Source organism: Mirounga angustirostris, unplaced genomic scaffold (assembly GCF_029215605.1).
Source record: "Mirounga angustirostris isolate CCGP_5_RB_7025 unplaced genomic scaffold, mMirAng1.0.hap1 SCAF_102, whole genome shotgun sequence".
In the NCBI taxonomy this organism is placed as follows: domain Eukaryota; kingdom Metazoa; phylum Chordata; class Mammalia; order Carnivora; family Phocidae; genus Mirounga; species Mirounga angustirostris.
Window position 1 is genome coordinate 121,598 of NW_026991810.1, and position 11,388 is coordinate 132,985.

Genomic DNA, 11,388 nt, shown 5'->3' on the forward strand with positions numbered 1-11,388 from the left:
TCCTAAAATTTGTATGGAAACAGAAAAGACCCAGAATAGCCAGAGGAATGTTGAAAAAGAAAACCAAAGCTGGTGGCATCACAACATCAGACTTCAAGCTCTATTACAAAGCTGTATCATCAAACAGTATTGTACTGTCACAAAAACAGACACATAGATCAATGGAACAGAATAGAGAACCCAGAGATGGACCCTCAACTCTATGGTCAACTAATCACTGACAAAGCAGGAAAGACTATCCAATGGAAAAAAAAAAAAAAAAAAACAGTCTCTTCAACAAATGGTGTTGGAAAAATTGGACAGCCACATGCAGAAGAATGAAACTGGACTTTTTTCTTACACCATACACAAAGATAAATTCAAAACGAATGAAAGACCAAAATGTGAGACAGGAATCCATCAAGATCCTAGAGGATAACACAGGCAGCAACCTCTTCGACCTTGGCTGCAGCAAATTCTTGCTAGACACTTGAGGAGAATGTGTATTCTGTTGCTTTAGAATGGAGTTCTCTGTATATATCTTTTAAGTCCATCTGGTCCGATGTATCATTCAAAGCCCTTGTTTCCTTGTTGATCTTCTGCTTAGATGATCTGTGCACTGCTGCAAGTGGGGTGTTGAAGCCCCCTACTATTATTGAATTATTATCAATGTGTTTCTTTAATTTGGTAATTAACTGGTTGATATAATTGGCTGCCCCCCAAATAAGAGTATAAATATTTATAATTGTTAGATCTTCTTGTTGGGTAGACCCCTTAAGTATGATATAGTGTCCTTTTTCATCTCTTACTACAGTCTTTGGTTTAAAATCTATTTGCTTGATATGAGGATTGCTCCCACCTTTCTTTTGAGGTCCATTAGCATGATGTTTCTCCACCCCCTCACTTTCAGTCTGGAGGTGTCTTCAGATCTAAAATGAGTCTCTGTAGACAACATATGTATGTGTCTTGCTTTTTTTTTTACCCAATCTAGTCCCCTGTTTCTTTTGATTGGAAAATTTAGCCCATTTATATTCAGAGTAACTTTTGAAAGATATGAATTTAGTGCCATTGTATTACCTATAACGTCCCTGTTTCTGTAGATTGTCTCTGTTTCTTTCTGGTCTATGTTACTCTTGGGCTCTCTCTTTGCTTAAAGGATCCTCCTTACTATTTCTTGAGGGCTGGCTTGGTGGTCACACATTCTTTCAGTTTCTGTCTGTCCTGATTCTCAGGTATCTTTGCCTGAGCAAAGTTTCACTTCCCCTTGCCAGGGGGCCAGGTTCAGTGTAAGTTGTTTTGGTTGCTCTGTGTGACTTTTGTTCTCTGAAGGCTTTCCCTGCCTTTTAGAGGATCAAAACAAAAATGGCTGTACCCCGATCTCCAGCCCCAGAGGTGAAAGTTCGTGGTCCCCACTCTTCAGTAAATCCTCAGGGATAAATGGTCTTAACTTTTTTGTGTGCCAAACTCTGCAGGCTTCTGAGGTGTGTACCCACTCCCAGGGGAAGGCTGAGGGTCCCCCACTACTGCACTTTGTAGGACTCTGGCATGGAGAGTGGTCATCCTATCGTGAACACACACCAGCTCTGCCCCTCCCAAGGGAAGGTGGAGGGTCCCATATTCAGGTCTTTGCAGCACCCCCATCCTGAAAGCAGTCACTGGATCAGGCCACAGCTCATTGTTTATGGCAAACTGAGCTGAGAGCACCCTCCCAAGCTCACTGACCATAACCAGCTACCCTGCTCCAATGTTTGGGAACTTTACTGGCTCAGGCACCCCCATTCTTTCTGTGACTCCAGGGATCCTGAGACCACACTGTCCCACCTAGAATTCTGCCCCTTTTCTCTACCTGAGCACCTTTCAGGAAGGGATGTCTCTCACTGGAGCAGATTTCTAAGATTTCCTATTTTGCCCTCCAGGGCTATATCACTTTCCAGTAGCCGGCTTACTGAGGCTACCTCCCTGTGCCATTTATCTTCTGATATATCCCTCACTTCTCCACATGTCCTACCTTGCAAAAAGTGATCCCTTTTCTACTTGTAGAGTTCCAGATATTCTTTCCTTATATCTCAGGTTGAATTCATGGGTGTTCAGAATGATTTGATAGTTATCTAGCTAAATTCAGGAACCAGATGAAAAGAGGTCCCCTACTCTTCTCTCATCTTGCCTCTCCCTGCTACAATTTCAGACTTCAAACTGCATTACAGAGCTGTAATCATCAAGACCGTGTAGTCTTGGCACAAAAACAGACACATAGATCAATGGAACAGAATAGAGAACCCAGAAATGGACCCTCAACTCTATGGTCAACTAATCTTTAACAAAGCAGGAAAGATTATCCAATACAAAAAAGACAGTCTTTTCAACAAGTGATGTCGGAAAACTTGACAGCCTCATGCAGAAGAATGAAACTGGACAACTTTCTTACACCACACACAAACTCAAAATGGGTGAAAGACCTAAATGTGAGACAGGAATCCATCAAAATCCTGGAAAAGAACACAGGCAGCAACCTCTTCGACCTTGGCTGCAACAAATTCTTGATAGACACTTCTCCAAAGGCAAGGGAAACAAAAGCAAAAATAAACTATTGGGATTTCATCAAGATAAAAAGCCTCTGCACAGCAAAGGAAACAGTCAACAAAACTAAAAGGCAACCCACGGAATGGGAGAAGATATTTGCAAATGACATATCAGATAAAGGGCTAGTATCCAAAATCTATAAAGATGTTATCAAACTCAGCACCGAAAAAAAACAAAGAATCCAATTAAGAAATGGTCAGAAGACATGCACAGACATTTCTCCAAAGAAGATATAGAAATGGCCAATAGACACATGGAAAAATGTGCCATATCACTTGGCATGAGGGAAATACAAATCAAAACCACAATGAGATACCACCTCACACCAGTCAGAATGGCTAAAATTAACAACTCAGGAAACAACAGATGTTGGCAAGGATGTGGAGATAGGGGAACCCTCTTATACTGTTGGTGGTAATGCAAGCTGGTGCAGCCACTCTGGAAAACAGTACGGAGTTTCCTCAAAAAGGTAAAAATAGAACTACCCTATAACCCAGCAATTGCACTACTAGGCATTTATACACAGATACAAACATAGTGGTTTGAAGGGGCACACACATCCCAATGTCTATAGCAGCAATGTCCACAATAGCCAAACTATGGAAAGAGCCCAGATGTCCATCAGCAGATGAATAGATAAAGAAGATGTGGTATATATACACAATGGAATATTACTCAGCCATCAGTAAGAATGAAATCTTGCCATTTGCAATGACATGGATGGAAATAGAGGGAAATATTCTAAATGAAATATGTCATTCAGAGAAAGACAAATACCATATGATATCACTAATTTGTGGAATTTAAGAAACAAAACAGATGAATATAGGGGAAGGGAAGGAAAAATAAAATAAGATGAAAACAGGAGGCAAACTATAAAAGACTCAACTATAAGAAACAAACAGGGTTGCTGGAGAGGAGGTGGGTGGGTGAATGAGGTAACTGGGTGATAGGCATTAAGGAAGGCACTTGATGTAATGAGCACTGGGTGTTACATGCAACTGATGAATCACTAAAGTATACCCCTGAAACTAATAATAAACTATATGTTAATTAAATTGAATAAGTAAAGAATTAAAAATCAATCAATCAATCTTTTTTAAAAAATGGCTGCATGCTGGTTCTCTCTCCCCTCCCCTTCACCTGGGTCACAAAGCACCTTTGACCTTAGCAAAGTATAGCTGGTCTATGCACTTTCTCTGCCCTGCCAACTCAGGCCAGTGCCTTTTGCTCCAAGCCTTGGTATCCTCCAAACTGTCCAGCTATATACTAAGCTCTCCAAGTGACCCCACTGAAGCACCTCTAATTAGATTAATGTGAAAGGGAGGCACCACCTTCACTTTGGGGAGTGGTAACTCAGCATGTAAAAGCCAAATAAATTCTCTCAAAACATCCTTGCCAGTTTCCCAAATCTGACCATTTTATACCTCAATATTGGTAAGTTTTTTTGACAGATTTTTAGATATCTACTTTAAATTTCCATCCAGAAGAGTCTGTTTCACAGCTCACCTTGATATCTGATCTCTGTCATCTTTGAGGCTTTAGTTGCAATTTCTAACTTAACATTCTGTCGTATAAGCATTTAAAGCCATAAATACCAAACACAATAAAAATTGCTTTTGAAATCTTGCCATTTGCAACAACATATTTGGAGCTAGAGAGTATAATGCTAAGTGATATAAGTCATTCAGAAAAAGACAAACACCGTATGATTTCACTCCTATGTGAAATTTAGAAACCAAAATAAATAAACAAAGGAAAGAGAGAGAGAGAGAAACCAAGAAATAAACTCAACTATAGAGAACAAACTGGTGGTTGCCAGAGGAGAGGTGGGTGTGGGCTGGGTGAAATGGATGATGGGGTTTAAAGAGTATATTTATCATGCTGAGCACTGAGTAATGTATAGAATTGTTGAATCACTATATTGTACACCTGAAACTGATATAACACTGTATGTTAACTATACTGGAATTAAAATTTTTTAAAACTTAATAAAATTAAAAGAAAAAAAGATTTAAAAAAAAAAAAACAGAAGGAAAAGAAGGTAGATTTCTAGCTTGATAGCATTGTCATTAGTGAAGATGGCCTGTAATGGTTTCAGTCCTTTGAAATTTTTAAGACTTGTTTTATAGCCCAAGCAGTCAATTTTTGTAGATGAAAAATGTGTACTTAAAAAAATCTATTGGGTTCAGGATTCTGAGTTTGTTTAATAAAGCAGGTTTTTTTCATTATTTCTATATAAGTCTTCTAATTTCTTGTTTATATTCCTTGCTTAATCTATTAATTTCTAAGAGATGTGTCTTTAAGTCTTTCAATTTGTCAATTTCTCCTTGTAGCTCTAGCAATTGTGCTTTATCTATTTCAAGGTTATTTGTATGCAGCAAACTTAGAACTATTACATCACCTGAATGAATTGCAATCATTTTTCTTTTCCATAGTGCCTTTGCCTTACAATCTATTTGTCTGATATCAATATAGCATGCTCAGGTTGCTTTTGGTTAGTATTTGCTTGGTATATATTTTTCTGTATTTCCACATTTCTCTTCTCTCTGTCTTTTTGTTTTAAGTATGATTTAAGTAATATATATTTGGAAAATATTTTCTGTAGTCTGATCATCTGTTTTTTAATCAATGAGGTTTAATCCATTTATTTTTATTTTAATACCTGATATATTTGAATTTAGTCCTATGACCTTATTTTGTGTTTTCTGTTGGTGCTTTTCCTATGCTGATTTCTCCCCCTTCCTTTCTTTTTTCTTTACGATTTTATTTATTTATTTGAGAGAGAGCCAAAGTGATCACAGAGGCAGAGGGAGAAGCAGACTCACTGCTGAGCAGAAAGCCCGATGCAGGGCTTGATCCCAGGACCCTGAGATTATGACCTGAGGTGAAGGCAGATGCTTAACCGACTGAGACACCTAGGCGCCTCACCCCCCTTCCTTTCTTATTTTGGATTTGAGAGAGCCTTCTTTCTTCCAATTTTTGTCTTTGATCTTCCTATTTTTGAGTGGTTACCTTTGACATTTTTACATGCAGTTAACAAACTTTAAAGTTATTCAAGGTATTTAGGCTTTCTTAAATAATATAAGGATATTAACAGGTTTCAGTTTATTCTATTCAACCCAATCTCAGCTTGTATGTTATTATTTTATGGCATGTTAATGCTACAGAAGCAAAGTATTTTAAGCTGCAGATTCTGGAGATACAGTGTCTGGTTTTGGGTCCTAGATCTTTCACTTACCAGCTGTGAGACTTTAGACAAGTGACCTAACTTTTCTGTGTTTCAGTGACTTCAACAGTAAAATAGGGATAATAATAATACCTATTTCATAGGGTTGTTGAGAACATTCAATGAGTAAGTTCTGTAAAGCTCTGAGAACTGTGTGCTTGGCACTAGTAAATCTTCAAAAATGGATAGAGATCATCATCATTATGATTTTACCCCATAAATTCTAATTTATGTATATTATGTATATTGTATGTATATATATTGATGTAAATATACATCATTTTATGGTTACTTCTAAAGAAAAAATAAAATATTTTGCACAGCAAAGGAAACTGTAAACAAAACAAAAAGGCAACCTAGTAGGTGGGAGAATATATTTGTAAATGATATATCCAATATGAGGTTAATATCCAAAATATCTAAAAAACTTATACAAATCAACATCAAAATGATAACAGTAATAATAATTTGACTAAAATATTGGCAGAGGACCTGAATAGACATTTTTTCAAAGAAGACATACAGATGGCAAATGGACACATGAAAAGATGTTCAGCATCACTACTCATCAGGGAAATGCAGATCAAAACCACAATGAGATATCACCTCACACCAGTAAGAATGGCTAGTATTAAAGAGAAAGCAAATAACAAGTGTTGGCAAGGATGTGGAGTAAAGGGTACCCTATGCACTGTTGGTGAGACTGCAAATTGATGCAGCCACTAGGAAAAATAGTATAAAAGTTCCTCAAGAAAGTAAAATAATAATACCATACGATTCACTAATCCTACCACTCAGTATTCACCCAAAGAAAATAAAAACATGAATCCAAAAGTATATATACACCCCTATGTTCATTGCAGGATTATTTACAATAGCCAAAACATGAAAGCAGCCTGTTTATCTATAGAGGAATGGATAAAGAAGATATGGCATGTATTTATGTATGTATTATATATATATAACATATTAAATATATTTATAAAATATAAAATATACAGTGGAACACTACTCATCCATAAAAAAGAATGAGATCTCATTGTTTGTGGCAACATGGATGGGCCTTAAGGATATGATGCTAAGTGAAATAAATCATACAGAGAAAGGCAAATACCATTTGCTTTCACTTAAATGTGGAATCTTAAAAAACAAAACAAAACAAAAAAACAGAAAGGACTCAAAAATACAGAGAACAAACTGGTGGTTCCCTGAGAGGGGAGGAAAGTGTGAGGGTGGGTGAAATACACGACAGAAATTAAGAGTACAGACTTACAGTTGTAAAATAAATAAATTATGGGAATTAAAAGTACAACAGGAGGGGAAGAATGAAGGGGGGGAATCGGAGGGGGAGATGAACCATGAGAGACTATGGACTCTGAGAAACAAACTGAGGGTTCTAGAGGGGAGGGGGGGAGGGGGGATGGGTTAGCCTGGTGATGGGTGTTAAAGAGGGCATGTTCTGCATGGAGCACTGGGTGTTATACGCAAACAATGAATCATGGAACACTACATCAAAAACTAATGATGTAATGTATGGTGATTAACATAACATAATAATAAAAATAAAGAAAAAAAGTACAGCATAGGAAATATAGTCAATAATACTGTAATAACATTGTATGGTGACAAATAATAACTATACTTATCATGGGGAGCATTGCATAATATATAGAATTGTTGAATCACTATGTTGTGCACATGATAGTAATATAGCATTGTATGACAATTGTACATCAATAATAATTTTTTTTTAAAAAGAAAGGCTGCCAAGCTGTGTACTAAGTAAATAAAAATGAGCACACAATAGAGGTGTTGAGCATTGGAGAGTCCTCATTTTTCCAGGCTCCCAGCTTGGGGTGCCTCCATTCCCCATGGTTGGACACCTGGCTTCTGACTTGGCCTTCTCACCCCCACCAGGTGGTGGAGATAATGGGCCAGGAGGGCCAGAGCCAGCTGGGTTGACCCTCGGACCTGGATGAGCTTCCAAGACCATCTCGGTAGGTCAGGAACCCGGTGGGGGGTTGGGCCAGGCACTGAGGTGTGGGGGATTTCCCTGTACCCACCCCCACCCCCACCCCCTGCCCCTGCCATATGAGTTCTGCAGGGGGGTGGCATATTGTGGACCTCAGGTTGGACCTCAAGACAGCCTGGAGACCTCTTAGCCAGAGGGCGAACTGGGGGCCAGGGTGGAGAGCAACTCTGAGGGGGCCTCCCCTGAGCCTTGTGCTTCCCCACCTGGGATTGTGCAGCCTGACCAGGAGAAGCTGGAGCAAGATCCTTAGGAGTCCCAGGACATCAAAGCTCAGCAGAAAGACCTGGAACAATTCACAAAGCTCCTGAAGCAGAAGAGGATCACTCTGGGATATACTCAGGCGAATGTGGGGTTCACCCTGGAGGTTCTCTTCGGGGAGGTGTTCAGCCAAAGAACCATCTGCGGTTTTTAGGCTCTGCCGCTCAGTTTCAAGAACATGTATAAGCTGCAGACCCTGCTGCAGAAGTGGGTGGAGGAAGGTGACAACAATGAAAATCTACATGAAATATGCAAAGCAGAGACCCTTGTGCCAGCCCAAAGAGAAAGTGAACAAGTATGGAGAACCAAGTGAGAGACAACCTGGAGAACATGTTCCTGCAGTGCCTGAAACCCACCTTGCAGCAGATCAGCCACATTGCCCAGCAGCTCAGGTTGAGAAGGATGTGGTCTGAGTGTGGTTCTGCAATCATTGCCAGAAGGGTAAATGATCAGTGACTATTCACAAGAAGATTTTGAGGCTGCTCTCCCCCTTCTTCACAGGCACCAGTATCCTTTCCTCTGGTACCATTTTGGTATCCCAGGCTATGGAGGCCCTCACTTCACTATGCTATACTCCCCATTGGTTTTCCTGAGGGTGAGGCATTTCCCTCTGTCTCTCTCACCACTCTGGGCTCTCCCATGCATCCAAACTGAGGTGCCAGCCCTTCCCAGGAATGGGGGGCAAAGGAAGGGGGACAGCTAGGGAAAGAGAACCTAAGGTTTGTACCAGAGCTTTGGGATTAAGTTCTTCATTCACTAAGAAATGACTTGGGAACAAAAGGGATGTGGGGGCAGGGAGATTGGGGGGAACAGGTTGGAGGGAAGGTGAAGTTCCAGGATGCTTTTGTTTTTAATCCCCATGTCACTTATCACTTTGTTCTTAAATAAAGAAGCCTGGGACATGGAAAAAAAATGAGCACCCATTAAACAACAAATCATAAAAGCATAATCATAATATCAAACCCTTAAAAAGCAATCAAACCTTCTTCAGGTTTTAAAGAAGTCAATATTTGAACTATTTTGTGAAATTTCACCACTTAATTCTGAAGGTCATATGTTACAATACAAATACCTTGCCTGCAAAATGAATTGTTCTTCACATTTTCATGCAAGTAAATACAAATATATAAAGAAAAACAAATAAAGAACAGGCAACTAGGGCGCCTGGGTGGCTCAGTTGGTTAAGCGACTGCCTTCGGCTCAGGTCATGATCCTGGAGTCCCGGGATCGAGTCCCGCATCGGGCTCCCTGCTCGGCAGGGAGTCTGCTTCTCCCTCTGACCCTCCCCCCTCTCATGTGCTCTCTCTCATTCTCTCTCTCTCAAATAAATAAATAAAATCTTTAAAAAAAAAAAAAAAGGACAGGCAACTAATTCTGATAATATCTTCCGAATCACCAACTGCATTTTTAGACTGCAAATACTATAAATTTGAACATGTTGCAGGAATCTCCTTTTTGCATTTGTGTAAATAATCCCAAAATAACATTCTACTGCTTCACAGAGTTGTTAAAGTATACCTCTCAGGTGTACAATTTAGTGATTCAACACTTACATACAACACCTGGTGCTCATCACAAATACACTCCTTAATCCCCATCACTAAATTATACACTTGAAACTAATATTAAACTGTATGTTAACTAACTGGAACTTAAATAAAAACTTAAAATAATATATCCCTCTCTGAATATTTAGTAAAAATATCAGTGGTCATCAGGAGTCAGAGGCAAGGGAGGGATGAATAGACAGAACTCGGGATTTTTAGGGCAGTGATAATACTCCAAGTCTGTAATAATAAATGCATGTCATTATAAATTTGCAAAACCCATAGAATTAAAACATCAGAAATGCACCTTAGCTTATGAACTTTGGGTGACAATGATGTGAATGATGTGTAGGTTCACTGATTATAACAATTGTGCCACATGGTGCATGATATCAAAAATGGGGGAGGCTGTGCATATGTTAGGGCAGGGGCTATAGAGGAACTCTGTATTTCCATGCAATTTTGCTGTAAACCTGTAACTGCTCTAAAAAGTTAAGTTTGTTAATTTAAAAAAACTGTAAGAAAATACCATAAAAATCCATAAATGAAAAGAAATTGCATAATTTTGATTGGAATATTAAATATTGTAAAGATATCAATTTTCTCCTAAATTGTATATATGGCACACAATCACAATCAAAATCACAAGATGCATTTTAAAAACTGAAAAGTTGATTCTAAAATTTATGTAGAAATGTAAGGATTCTAACAATTGTAAATATTTATGTCCCCAGCGTGGGAGCACCCAGATATATAAAAGAATTAACAATTCTTGTGATAACAATTGATAACAATATTGATAACAACATTAGGGGACTTTAACACCCCCACTTACAGCAATGGACAGATCATCTAAGCAGAAAATCAAAGGGAAGCAATGGCTTTGGATGACACACTGGACCAGTGTCATAAAAGATATAGTCAGGACATTCCATCCTAAAGCAATAGAATACACATTCTTTTCAAGCACACATGGCACATTATCCAGAATAGAGCACACATTATGTCAAAACTCAGGCCTTAACAAGTACAAGAAGACTGAAATGATAACACACATCTTTTCTGACCACAACGCTATGAAACTTGAATTCAACCCCAAGAAAAAATTTGGAAAGACCACAAATACATGGAGGTTAAACAACACACTACTAAAGAATGAATCGGTCAACAAGGAAATAAAAGTAGAAATTTAAAAATTCATTGAAACAAATGAAAATGAAAACACAACAGTCCAACATCTTTGGAATGCAGCAAAAATGGTCATAAGAGGAGAAATATATAGCAAAACAGGCCTACCTCAAGAAGCAAGAAAAATCTCAAATAGGCGACCTAACTGTAGACCTAAATGAGCTAGGTAAAGAACAACAAGGGAAAACAAAAGCCAGCAGAAGAAGGGAAATAATAAATATTAGAGCAGGAATAAGAGATATAGAAATAACAACAACAAAAAAGGAGTAGAACAGATCAATGAAACCAAGAACTAGTTCCTTGAAAAAATTAATAAAAATTATAAATCCCTAGCCAGACTCATCAAAAAGAAAAGAGAAAGGAACCAAATAAATAAAATCAGAAATGAGAAGGCAGGAATCACAACCAACAGCACAGAAATACAAACAATTATTGGGGCACCTAGGTGGCTCTATTGGTTAAGCATCCAACTTTTGATTTCAGCTCAGGTCATGATTTCATGGTTGTAAGATTGAGCCCCATGTCAGGCTCCATGCTGGGCATGGAACCTTCTTAAGATTCTCTGCCCCTTGCAT

General features: G+C 38.6%; 1 pseudogene; it reads left to right on the forward strand.

Moving 5' to 3' along the window:
• The first annotated feature begins 7,659 nt into the window (after positions 1-7,659).
• Positions 7,660-8,732, forward strand: LOC123859203 (POU domain, class 5, transcription factor 1-like; annotated as a pseudogene).
• Positions 8,733-11,388: the final 2,656 nt, after the last annotated feature.